This window comes from Melozone crissalis, unplaced genomic scaffold (assembly GCF_028551555.1).
Source record: "Melozone crissalis strain CALT ecotype California unplaced genomic scaffold, PUWL_Pcris_2 ptg000014l_1, whole genome shotgun sequence".
Lineage (NCBI taxonomy): Eukaryota > Metazoa > Chordata > Aves > Passeriformes > Passerellidae > Melozone > Melozone crissalis.
This window is the reverse complement of record NW_026535792.1, coordinates 8,306,791-8,319,123: the sequence shown is the minus strand read 5'-3', so window position 1 is coordinate 8,319,123 and position 12,333 is coordinate 8,306,791. Positions and strand designations below refer to the sequence as shown.

The 12,333-nt window shown below is 41.5% G+C and overlaps 1 protein-coding gene across 1 annotated transcript in view; it reads left to right on the top strand.

Moving 5' to 3' along the window:
- The first annotated feature begins 3,696 nt into the window (after positions 1-3,696).
- Positions 3,697-12,333, top strand: part of CTXND1 (cortexin domain containing 1) — a 35,632-nt gene continuing 26,995 nt past the window's right edge. The window contains exon 1 of the mRNA XM_054272729.1: positions 3,697-3,999. The gene's annotated coding sequence lies outside the window, so the exon portion shown is untranslated. The remainder of the gene's footprint in view (positions 4,000-12,333) is intronic.

Sequence of the window (12,333 nt, the reverse complement as noted above, 5' to 3'; positions counted from 1 at the left end):
TCGTCTTCAAGAACTGTAATATCTCAAATGGAATACAATGAAATAATTTTAAGAAAGATTTGGGAATGTCCTGCTAGAGGAGGCAAGCATAATTCCTATGCATTCACTTTTACAAGGTCTGGCTATGTAGACATATTCAGGACAATTCATCTGAAATAAGTAGATTCCTAAACTATTTGTTTGTAGCTCTATGCCTATGTTGAAAATTAAGTTGTTTTTCATTCATCTTAGGTTAAATTATTCTGCAATAATAAAATACAGATCATCAGCACCAAGGTAGGAAATGGTGTCCCTCTCACACATTAAACACAATTTAACTGTGACAAGTTAATTCAGTGTGGATGCAAATCTGGTTTCACACATAAAAGAAATTAATATTATCCTAACCTTTAATGTGCAAATGTCTATTTTTTGTTACTATTTTTCTTCTAGGACACAATATCAGGCAGACTTCTCTCTGATTACTGTCATGAGATGTGCAGTAAGAAATCCTTATTCTAGTCCTTGATTTCTATAGCTTGCAGTGAGCAGCTGACCATGGAGCCAGCTGAAAGATGATGAAGGAAGAGAATAACTCAAATTTGAATTACAGTTCATTTAAATATCTGAGGAAAAAGCATGATGTTTTGCCTAACTTTGGGAGGAGGCACAGAACACCCTTGGCTTTTTGTAAACTGAAGTTTTGCTCTCTGGGTCCTCTCTGAAGGATCAAGTGACTTGAGCAGCCTTCACTCAGTGTCTTTTCCCTATTTTTCTCTTGCCCAGAAAGAAGTGTAGCAGGGTGATGTTCCTGCAGACATTGGTCTACAGCTCAGCTTCCCTGTCTGCAGGCCATGCTCTTCACTGCTTTACAATAGATACCACAAGTTATCCCAGGATATTCCTTGGGCTATTCCATGCACCCACAACTATCCTGTAACACTAATTCAGACTGCTCCCACTTTTTAAAAGTGTACAGAGCCTGTTCTTGACACAGCTATACTGGTACTATACATATATTTCTATGTTTATGACAAATAAATAAATTAATAAATTTACAACCAACATAAATTTGTACCTGAACTTATTTTTCTCATGGACAAGCACTCTGCACTATATGGCTCTCTTCAATATTACACGTCCAGAATCAATTATAAACCTTTATATTTCCCTAGCAGCAAGGTTAAAATTCAATTCTCTTTTATTGCAGCTTGCAAATACAATATACTCTCCAGCTGGCTTGCAGAAGCTCCTCAGTTAAATCATCTTGTGCAACACTGCTTCTTAGTCACTGGTACCTCCCTACACAACAACCTGACAGCCCCACACTTCCAGGTTATTTATTGGTCTGTCCTTAAATGGGAGAGTTATTTTACAACATATTTGCTTTTTATTGAAAAAAGTGGACTGCAAAGAAAGTTTTGTGTTTCTTTTTTGTTTTGAGGGGTTTCTGTGTGAGGGCACAATGGTGTTTTTAGGTTTTCAGTTTCTCCTGGAGGCTTTGAGTCCATGCTGTCGTGCTTTGTGCCTCTGCCCAGTAAATCAGCTGCCTGGTTCTTTGTTTTCAGGGTTTAAAATACTGTTACCACCAGAAAGTGAAGTGATGTGTTAGCCCAGCAGAGTTCCTGCATTACTGAACTGAGGCAGAAAACCAAAGGGAAATGATCCACTGGAATCTATATTCCTTCCCTCCCCACAGCTCCAGAACATGAGATTATTCTGCTTGTTAGAATAACTGCTTATCTGCCTATGGCCAGGGCTGCTGTTTCCTGGAATGTTGAGAAGGTCCACACCTAATTACAGGGCTGACTTGATTATTTTTGTCCAACTCACACTTTAAAGAAATCCATCACAGCTTATCCCCAACCAAGGAAAGTAAATGAACTTACTGGAAGGATCAATATACTCCAAAAGGGTGAGGCAGGAATAAAGAGGGAAATTGGAGCACCTTTCTACAGGGTCCTATAAAGGCTGAGAACCTTCAGTGTGAGTTAATTGTTTCTGCTACCAATTCTGCAGCTCCCAAATACATCCAGGTTTTCCTGCTTTGTTTACAAGGCTGTCACCTGGCAATCCTGGCTGTTACATCTGCATCTTTTTGTCTGACTTGACTGGATATTCCCAGGGACAGGGACTGTGCCTTGTCTGCATTTTAAAAGTAAAGATGCTCACATAATGCATAATTACTATACAAAACAAACTTAACATTCAAGGCAGCTTTGTTGGGTTTTCCTTTCTATGACTCAACAAATTTGTTACCTTGAGGTGCTAAACACAGTTATGAGAACAAGAGTGAGAAAAAAAAGTCAGTTTTGCTACTATAGAATTATGTTCTCATTTCATAGAAATCCACTGGTGCTGACACTGTTATGTGCTGGTTTCCCCTCTCCTCCTAGGTGTTATTTTTGTGAAAGTGCAAAGCAGCACCTTCCCAGCAACATCTGACAGCCAGGAAGACTGAGTATTTTTGGCATTTTCACAGGCAGAAATTATAGCACAGAAAACAATAGGTACAGGACCAATGATGCTGACAGGTATCACAGAAAGCTGCATTTATATAGTAATTCCAGAAGAAACTCAAGTCCAGCTAGTAAAACACTTTTCAAAGGGGAAATGGGCTCTTTCTAGATGCCTGTCCTTGACTGCCCTTTTTTCTAAAGAATCCAATTAATAATCCTGAAAAATTTATTAGCCACACTGTTTTGGTTGCTGGGATTTCCCAGTGCTATCTGAAAGGATAATCAGCCCCTGGGGATGCTCAAAGCCTTTGCTAAGGGGGGTCAAAACCTTCCCTCACCAACAAAGAGCTGCTGCTCTTCTCCTGATATCTTAATGCCCCCATCAGTGGCAGAGAAAATCTGTGCATCAACACCTTACAGAGCACCTGGTCTTGGGAAATGTTTATTAATGATTGCTGTGTTATGTATTGGGGGTGACTATGTGGAAAAAACATCCCCATTTTTGCCCGCAGGACTGCAATGTATTTGTTTTCCTGGATTTGCCACACATGGTTGGGCACAATTAGCATTTGCAGGAGGCCTGGGTAACAGGTAAGCACAGCCCTAAAACGGGGCTTTTCTCCTGAGAGCCCCTTTGAAGCTCAGGTTGGAGCAGGCAGGGGTTCAGCGTCACAAATCCGCTCACTCCAGCTGCTTATGGGGAGAGCCATTGCAATGCCCCCACGGCTTCCCAAAGGCACTGAGTCAAACATCTCAGCACAGCACAGAAAAAATTAGGGTCCCTAATGGGAAATTAGTGGCACTGTGGCTCTTGGTCATCCTGCCTTTTTATTATTACTGCTCATTAATTCTGCCCCATCTGCATGCAGGAGCCCCCATAAGTGACACTGCAAAGGACAAGGGTGACAATCCCTCCTTCAAGACTAGAGCAATGCCTGGAGCCTGTTAAATCTGAGATGTTAATCCATGAAGTTTTAGGCTTTACTTTTTGACTGTATCCAGCAGGGCTGGTACAGTGCATTTCAGAGCTGGGAAACCCCTCCCCTTCACTTGTACTTCTGAAAAGCAGAAGATTTAGTTCAATTGACAGAGTGCATTCCTCAACATTTAAAAATGCATTGGCTTCAATTTCTATTGTTAACTCGAGCTCTCTCTTGAAACATATAAATTAGTGTTTGGCTGAGAATTCCCCTGTGAGTTGCAGAATACGACAACTTGCACGCTCCAGAACTGTAAAGCAAGATGAAGCATCCCCAGCCCCTTTGCCTTTAAAATGCCATGGAAGCACGGAGGCTCTCGGCAGAACACCTTATCTGCTCTCCAAAGCTGTGACTCTCCATCCTTCCCCGATGAAGACCCAGGGGATTGCTTGCTTAGCATACACCAGAGGCAATGGGTAGGGTGAGCAGGCGCTGCAGCCAGAAACCCCCAGCGCCGAGCGCGGGCGATTCCCCGCACAGGCAGAGACTTGGGAGCTGAATTGTGCTGAGCAGAGAGCCCCGGCTGGGGCTGAGCGAGCCATGTGTGCCCGGCAGGAGCAGCTCCGCTGAAAAGCAATGCAGTAAGTGCTGGGCTATTGCAGCAGGCAGCGCTGCCCGGGCTTTGCAGCTTCTGCTGCGAGAGGCACAGCATCCATCCAGCCCGGAGCAGGGGCAGGGCTGCCTGATTTTTGTGCTTGTTTCTAAGCGAAGTGGAGGGATGGAGTGGGTTTGCAGTGCCGGGGGCTGTGGGGTTTGTTTGCTTTGTGTGCCCGTGTGGGTGTTGCAGGGCAGCGCTCGCTCTATGTCCTGTGCTGAACTAGGGCTGCTGACTTTGGGGGGGATTTCTCTGCTTGTGCTCAATAACTTCATGTCAGCAGGCATTTGTGTTTTCCTTCATCATGCAGCATGGGTGCAAACTATTCTCTGTACTAGTACAAGGTAGTCTGGTGCTGGGTTTACAGGGGCTGTGCCTTTGGGTGATGATGAATTGTGGATTGAAACTATGTGAGTGAGTGCCCTGATGGTGGGTAATACTTTTATTTCACTTCAGCAGGTATGGCTAATTCCTAGTTTGTGGTAAATTCTGCACTGTGCTCTGGAATTGCTTTTTTGGTAGATAAATGTTTGTAAGCAGTACTTTATCCTAGCAGAGCTGTGGCTTTCTTCAGATTCTGATGTTCTGTTACTGTACTCTGCAGCAGCAGCTTTCTGCTTGTACTGAGTGGGAGAGGGAAAGCATGAGTTAAAGTTTGCTTTATATGATGAAGGATTTTTACATAGTTTGAAAGTGTTTGCAAAATTCAGCATTTGGGCATTAATTGCAGGCCTTTGGAAAGATCTGTGCAGCATTTAAAGGAAATTTAACCATACAGTTTTTGTTCTGTTACTTAGAAACTAATACCAAGCTTCATTCCTCTGGTTTCTTGGTACAGCTTCCTCAGTGACTTATGAGCTCTGGCTTTAGGATAACTGCCTGCCTTCAGCCTCTCTGCCATTTTGGGCTTCAGGCATGTTTAACACTTCAAGGCAATGTCTGCGAAATTTTTTTAAGAGAGCAACTGCCAAAAGTTAGGGATTCTCTTTTTGCTGCTCAGTCAAATGTCAATAATAAATAGCCATTGTAAAGGAACTCTAATGAAACCATTCCTTGGTTTTCCCACTCAATATTTGTTTGTAAGTTGGGTTTTATTTAGTTCTTGTAAAATAATGAAGAAAGAAATATTCCTCTGATATATGTCATTTTAGTTTCGCGCAAAATTTGTGGCATCACTAATTTAAAGGGATAATTCTCAAAAATTAGGCAAATAAAGTTCAGCTTCTTCTAAAAGAGGTTTTGCAGAGATGCTGCTGAAGATGAGTGTAATGTTTAGTCCCAGGCACAGCTGATCAGACTAAAAAATACCCTGGAATTTCTGGCACCTTTTCACTCCCGTGCAACATGCATGTCTTGGAGTTTTTTCCTTGAGATTAATGCTCAGGTGCTGAAAAGTGATATTTCCTCTGACACTGCAGTCAAAAGAATTTTCTCCTTTTCATCTCAGAGAAGCTTTATGGCATATGCTGTTATTGAGTTGCAATTGCTAAGATAATGCAAAATTAATAAGTCCTAATTATTCTTCACTAGTTGCACAACTTGAAGATGAACAAATCTACAAGGAGGGTGGATCACATCTAAATCTGATCTGCTCCCCCCTCCTTTTCTCTCCAACCCCTACTTCTCCCCTTCTTTTTATGAGCCTTTGATAGGTGCTATAGTTGCTCTCATTTAAGGACCTGAACCTAAGATCAGTGCAATTTTTCCAGTCACTGGTTCACAATCTGTGTCTGCCTCATCTGCCCGTTTTCTCCATGTAGATTTCCAGCAAAGCCAGTAGCAAACTTGGAAGATATGAGAATTTATTATAAGATATCTCTGACTGAGCATTACAAAGCTGGTGTTATATCTGTCATGAGGAAAGAGCAGGGTTTTTACCTGTAACTAAAACGTGCTGAGAACACACAGTTTTGATGACATTATTATCAGATATTTTCAGGTAAACTAACTCCAGTAATTTAACAAGCAATTGTTTTCAAATTATTTCCTCTGAGGTACAAAACAGGGGAGGGAAAGAAATGCAAAAAAGAGTTGGATATTGGAAAGTCACTGGATTCATAATGAGAATCAGAAGACAAAAAGGAAGATTATGTCTGGTTTTATGCTTTCACGCAATTCTGAGTCTTTAATCAAAATGTGTTTCCTGAACTGGAACCTCAGAATTATTTGCCAAATATTATTGTTCATGTCAAATGTAAAATGGAGAACATTGGGTATAAAATCTAATTTCTCAGCCTAGAATAAGCATATTAGTAAACATTATGTTTTCACCTCACCTTGTCTGTAAGTAACCCTGGCAGGAGCCTTGCCTCAGAAGTCAAGTTCACTTTATTGCATTGCAACCTGAGACACGAGCACGCAAAGGGAAGTTTACTAATTTTGTCCTACATTACCAGTAATGAGCTGCAAGTCAATTTAATTAATGGAGAGTAGCTGCTCAACATTTGTAGTCACCTGAACTACTTTAATTTGCATCACTGTATCTCTACCAGCTTTTGACATGTAGAGGCATGGACAGATTTACAAGAGAGTGAGAAATACCACTGTCATTTAAGTACCAGAGGCAAAACTTCCAGCACAAAACTGGATAAAAGAATATACAGAGGGTGGATAAACATGCTGCATAATTCCAGAGGCTAGTGGAAGTGTGTGTCATTGTTGCACCAGGAAGCAATGGCGCAGACGGTGTCACATTAACAGACACGGCATTCAGTTCTCGAAGAGATAAGTTAGCTCTGTTTGTACAAAAGTGGGGAATTTTTGTACCATGTTCAGTAGAACTGTCATGTTTGTAAAGAAATACATCTTACAGCTAGTGACGTCCAAAATGTGCCACATACATAGTCAATAGTTTCTTTGTGGTTACAAAAGAAAGGACATTTTCTTCCTTTCTTGTTTTTCAAGGGTAGACTTTCTGATGGCGTCAACTACTTAGATATGCTGCATAGTAATTATTTTATTCATATGTATGAAAGAAAATATCTTAGAATCTTCATTATACTTATCTGCTGCGAGCATCAAGATTGAATTTAACTAGGATTTTCAGATATATGCTTAGACAGTCCATTTTCAACAACAGAATGAATATGCTATTATTTTCTACTATCACTTCTTCCCAAGGGCAATTACTTAATACTCTGTAATAGCTACAATTTAGGATACTTCATTTGCCACAGTGACTCTCCTCACTTTCCACACCCACACAAACCCCAGAACCTACTGTGAGTAAGGCAGCAGTGCAGTAGCATTCAAGGAGGATTAAAGGACTAGGATTGAGTACTTCCTAAAGCCTGCAGCCTGAGCTGTCATTTAAAACAGGAGCAAAAGTGATGTTCCTGCCTCTCCCAAGTGCTATCCAAAAGGTGTAGATATGCACACAAAACCCATGCAGAATTAGAAGGATCACATGCTATGTTTGGCAAAGTATCTTCAAAGTGCACCTGGCAAGGCAGGGTGACCTTCAGAAAGTGCAGAGGAGCTGGCCCACAATTCTGTCACCTTCTGCATCTATTCCTTAAAGCTTTAGGCAAGAATTCTGGCATCTGGCTTTTTGGAGGATAATTCAGGACATTGAACTTTAAAAGGAGGCTGTGGAAGTCTATATTCTAACAAACTTAGCCATGAGCAACAAACTGCAAATCAGCATCTGATTTTCACTGAAACATCTGGAAGAAACTCCAAATGCCACGTGCTCTGAACCTTCATGAGTTCATGGCACCTTTAATGATCTTTTCTTTCCTCTTGGACACATATGTAAAGAAAACAGTGTGAACTAAACAAGGGTTTGTTTGAATGATGGTTGCAGAGACACATACCTCTTCTCAGCATTATTTTAGCATTTGAGTTTCAAATCTATTTCATCCAGCCCTGGGGAGACCAAGCCTCTGGGGATCCTATTCATGATACTCAGAATTCACAGTAGTCAGGCAGAGAGATTCCTAGACAGGAAGAGCATTGTATCCCCCAGTGTCAGTCAGGACTTTGTTCAGAGGGAAAGATGAGGAAATGAGACAGAAGGTTGCTGAAAACACAGATGCTCACATTTCTTCTGCTAGAAACAGGGAATGATTTATTTCTTTTTATCATAAATCACAGGTTTTCCTTCAAGGCTTTGCTTTAGACTTTCAGTCAGTGCTGATGGCTGTGAAGAATCACATGCCCAAGCAAATCTAAACTATCTGGTGGAAAAGCCTTCCATTTCTCTCCCTGCCCCATCTGATTGATTTCATGATTACTGCAGAATTTGCTGCTCCACACATTTATTTTATCTTATAAACCAGTCCAAGCAGCTGATGTCACCCATCCAATTTTGTTTCTATATTTACACTCAAGCTCCCATTCTCTCTGTCAGCCTGACCAACATATCTATGACTTCTTACCAAATAACCATATCACACCATGTGCTGCAGAATTGTTTTGGGTTTTCACCAGTTCAGTTTAGAATTCAGCCCTCAGTCTGAGCATAATTCAGCTGGGAGGAGATCAGTTCTAGAATCACAGAGGGGTTTGGGTTGGAAGGGGCCTTAAAGCTCATCCCTTTCCAACTCCCTGCCATGGGCAAAGAATCTTCACTAGACCAGGATGCTCAGAGATCCACCAGCCTCTTCTAGAACACCTCCAGGGAAGTGATTTTTAAAAAGCCTGGTGAGAGCCATGGGCCAAAAGCCACATCAGATATTATGAAAAATAATGAGATTGAAAAGAGGGGGAAACCTCAGCTACCAACACAGAGGGAGCCAATTTTTGTCAGTAAGATCTTGTCAGGAAAATGTCTCCCATTGTTAGAAGTCCAAATAATGATAAGTCATAATTGCTCAAAGTCAAGAAACTCAAAGTAACCAAACGACAAAGACTGAACTCTGAAAAAATAAACATTGTATTCATTTTGTCTTTCATTTTGGGGTAATCTTAAGGATTTATACTTCAAAGCTTTCATCTTCAAGCATATGAGAGCATTGTAGAATAAAGACTTTTATATCCTTGCACAGTAACCTCAGCAGAGCTTCAAAAGCATCGCCACCTATGAAAATCACACAAGGTTAAAATTTAGGTAATCCCTATATTGAGAATCACAACTTTACAAAACATTACTTGCTTCTGGTTTGTTTTCACTTTTTCCAGCATTACATGACCGTCTTTGTGTATTACAGCCAGCAGAAATGTTTCCCAGGAAAAGAAATTGAGAGATTTTCTACCATCTGCATCAGCAAACCACCAGAAAATGATATTTTCTGGATTATATTCTGCCTCTGAGTTCACTGTATCATCACTGCAGTTTTGCAAGTTGCAAGCAAAAGGCAGCCAGAAAGGAAATACCCAACTAAAGCTGATCCAATTCTTGTTCAGCTGCAGAAGTATTCAGAAATATCTCTCCTTACTCTTTTCATGTGCTATATTTGCTCAGCACGCTGAAGCTGGCTTGCATTGTATTCTCTCCCATTCAGACCCTGTCACACCATTGCAGCACTGACAGCTCTCATCTCCATGCTCACTGTGGGTATTTTCTGGGAAGAGGCAGATTCTCCTGTTTGGGAACACCTGCTTTCCCTTCTTATCGTTTTCCTTCTGCCACATCTCAGTAATGAGCTCTTTTAAGAATTGCCTGGAGAATGGGAACAGGTTGGTAATAGCAAGGAAAAAAAAACCAAAACAAAACAAACTCAGAGTTGCATCTGTGAAGGAGGTTTTCCCCAGCTGCCTTCTGCTTTGGGTGTTGATCCCACATCCATGGAAGGCAGTGAGGAGATTCTCACTGACTCTGCAGCAAAAGAACCCAAAAGAATTCTATGGGAAGTACATTGGGAGTTCTTTTGGTGATGTTTATGATGCAGAAAAATAGAAGTTCAGGAGCTCATGACCTTGCAAACCCTGGCCATGGTGAGCAGCCCCTCCTGGGCAAACACCCAGCTCCCCTCAGGGCCTTTATTTGCCCAAGTCCCACACGCATTAAACATTTATAGCTGGCCTGTTACAGACAATGAGATTTTGTTCCTTCCTCTTGTTTTCTAATATTGTCTTGATTTAAATTATGTGCAGAACAAAGGAAGTAATATTTTAGAAGAGGAATGAAAGGATAATACAGGGACAAATGAAATTTGGTTACAGACAGAATCAAGGTAGATGGAGAACTTTTCTTATGAAGAAATACTGCAACTAGGGAGGGTGTTATGTATAATGCTCCATAGCTTGGGATTTGATTTAAAAAGCCTTTTGGACACACTTAGATCTCAAAATGTAGAGAAAATCAGCAAGGGAATGTGTCTCCTTTTTTTATATTTAAAGCATTTCCTTCACATAATCCTTGTAAAACCAAGATTTTGGTGAGAAATAATAAGTGCATACAAATGAAGCAGATCCTCTGGAAGAAGCAAAACCCAAAAAAACCCAAGAAAATCAAGATCTGGAAATGAAATGCAGGCAGCATATATTCCACAGTAAGTTTCCTTGAGCAATATTTAGTGCTAAGGCATTTTCTGTTTAATGTAAGAGCAAAAGCAGCAGGTCCCAGCTGGATCCACCTGTCTCTCTTGACGAAGCAGCTGAATGTTTCAGCAAGCAGCCAAGGAAGGGCTATGTTCATGTGCTGCTTCATTTCAAGCTCAGACTTGTACAGCAACATGTCAGGGTTGCTGACATGAGTATTTGTCTCCAAAACTACCCTGTGACACTGGGATTGACTTTAAAGGACACTGTTGGGCTGTTAGGAAGCACAGTCTGCACAGAAACCATCCCTGTCTGAAAGAGGAAGAGGTTGAGTAGGGGGAAAATACAGAGAGGGCATTTAATTTATAATTGTGTATACAAGTACACACACACAGATGCAAACCTGAGGGCTCATTTTGGGGTTTCCACCAGAAAAGAAGGACTTGGGAGCCACTGGAGCCCACAAACAACAAAAGATTTTTGTAGTGTTTGTCTACATTATGAAGACAATATACTAAGTTATTCATGAAACAAAAGAAGCTCAGAGCTTTTCTATACCTCTCTTTTGTTTTTAGCACTCTGAGTTTCCTTCCCTGAGCCTGCAGAGCTGAAGGAATAGCACTTACAAGCCCTACTCCCTATCCCTGCCCCTGGGCACAGATTAAACACAGCAGAGATGGAGCTAAATGTGCTGCCTGACTGTACAGAACACATTTCTGGTTCCCTGCACCTGGGGTCATGGCATAAAAGTCATGTTATGCTTTCAGGTGGTATTTAATCACTCACCATCCATAAGAAAACACCTCAGCTGACTGCTAGGCTTTTTCCCCCTGGTGTTTAGCATTTAAGTGTCCTTCTACTGATTGTGGAACAAATTCTTCTGTGATGCTTGCCTGGGTTTCAAATGCCTGGACATGCTGCATGTGTGGTAGGTGAAACTTCTCAGCCAACACATGGCAAATACAAGTGATCAGTCTCACCCTTTACCCTGCAGTTACCATTGCTGTCACAGCAACTTGGCCCCATATATTCAAAGTTTAAATGTGTTTGCAAACCTGCTGCCCTCCAAACCAATTCTATGTGCTCCAGTGACTTCACTGGGCAGTTTGGCAGCAGAGGGCCACATTGAATTCTTCTCAGTTAAAATTCACAGGAGTTATAGTTTAACACTGAAAGGGGCTGTGCAAGGGAAACACAAGAGCAACCAAGCTAGGCTGAGGTTTCTTTATGAACTCTGATTTAGTGATTTAAATTTATTTGGTTTTCTGAGATGGTCTAGAGCTCATAGGCAGTGTATTACTCTGTCTTGCCTGACAAGAGGTAACTTCTAAAGATGCATGACCTTAGTTTCTTGCTGTCTTGGAAACATAATGATATCTCTACCACATTGGAAATAATACTTTAATAAAAAGTTCCCTACCCCATCTGCAGTTATGGCCACGTTATGTGCTCTGCCACAGTAATAACAGAAACACATCAACATGAACCTTGCTGGAAATAGCTCCAGCACAGCTTTGAAAGCCATTTCTTCAGGTGAATGGAGTAAAGAGAAACTTTTTGTCTCCAGGAACACATGAGCCTTTCCAGTGCACCTCAAAGTTTGGCCAGCTGGAAGCAGGAGCTGTAGCAAAGGGCTCTGGAGCCTGTTTGGAAGCTGACTCCAGCACAGGAATTGAAATAAATGAATTTGGCACCTAAAAGGAGGTTTTGTGGAGTCAACGCTTTCTAAGCAGAGGACAGAGAGAGATTTGGCAAGGTTGGTGCATACATTATTGACATTTTAATGTCACAAAGGGGTAATCCCAGGTCTAACTCTGAGCCAGCTGAGCTTGTCATGGTCTTGAAGCCCACCCTTCTCAGGTGTGGGGCTGAAGGGATGCTGAAGTGACAGTCTGGG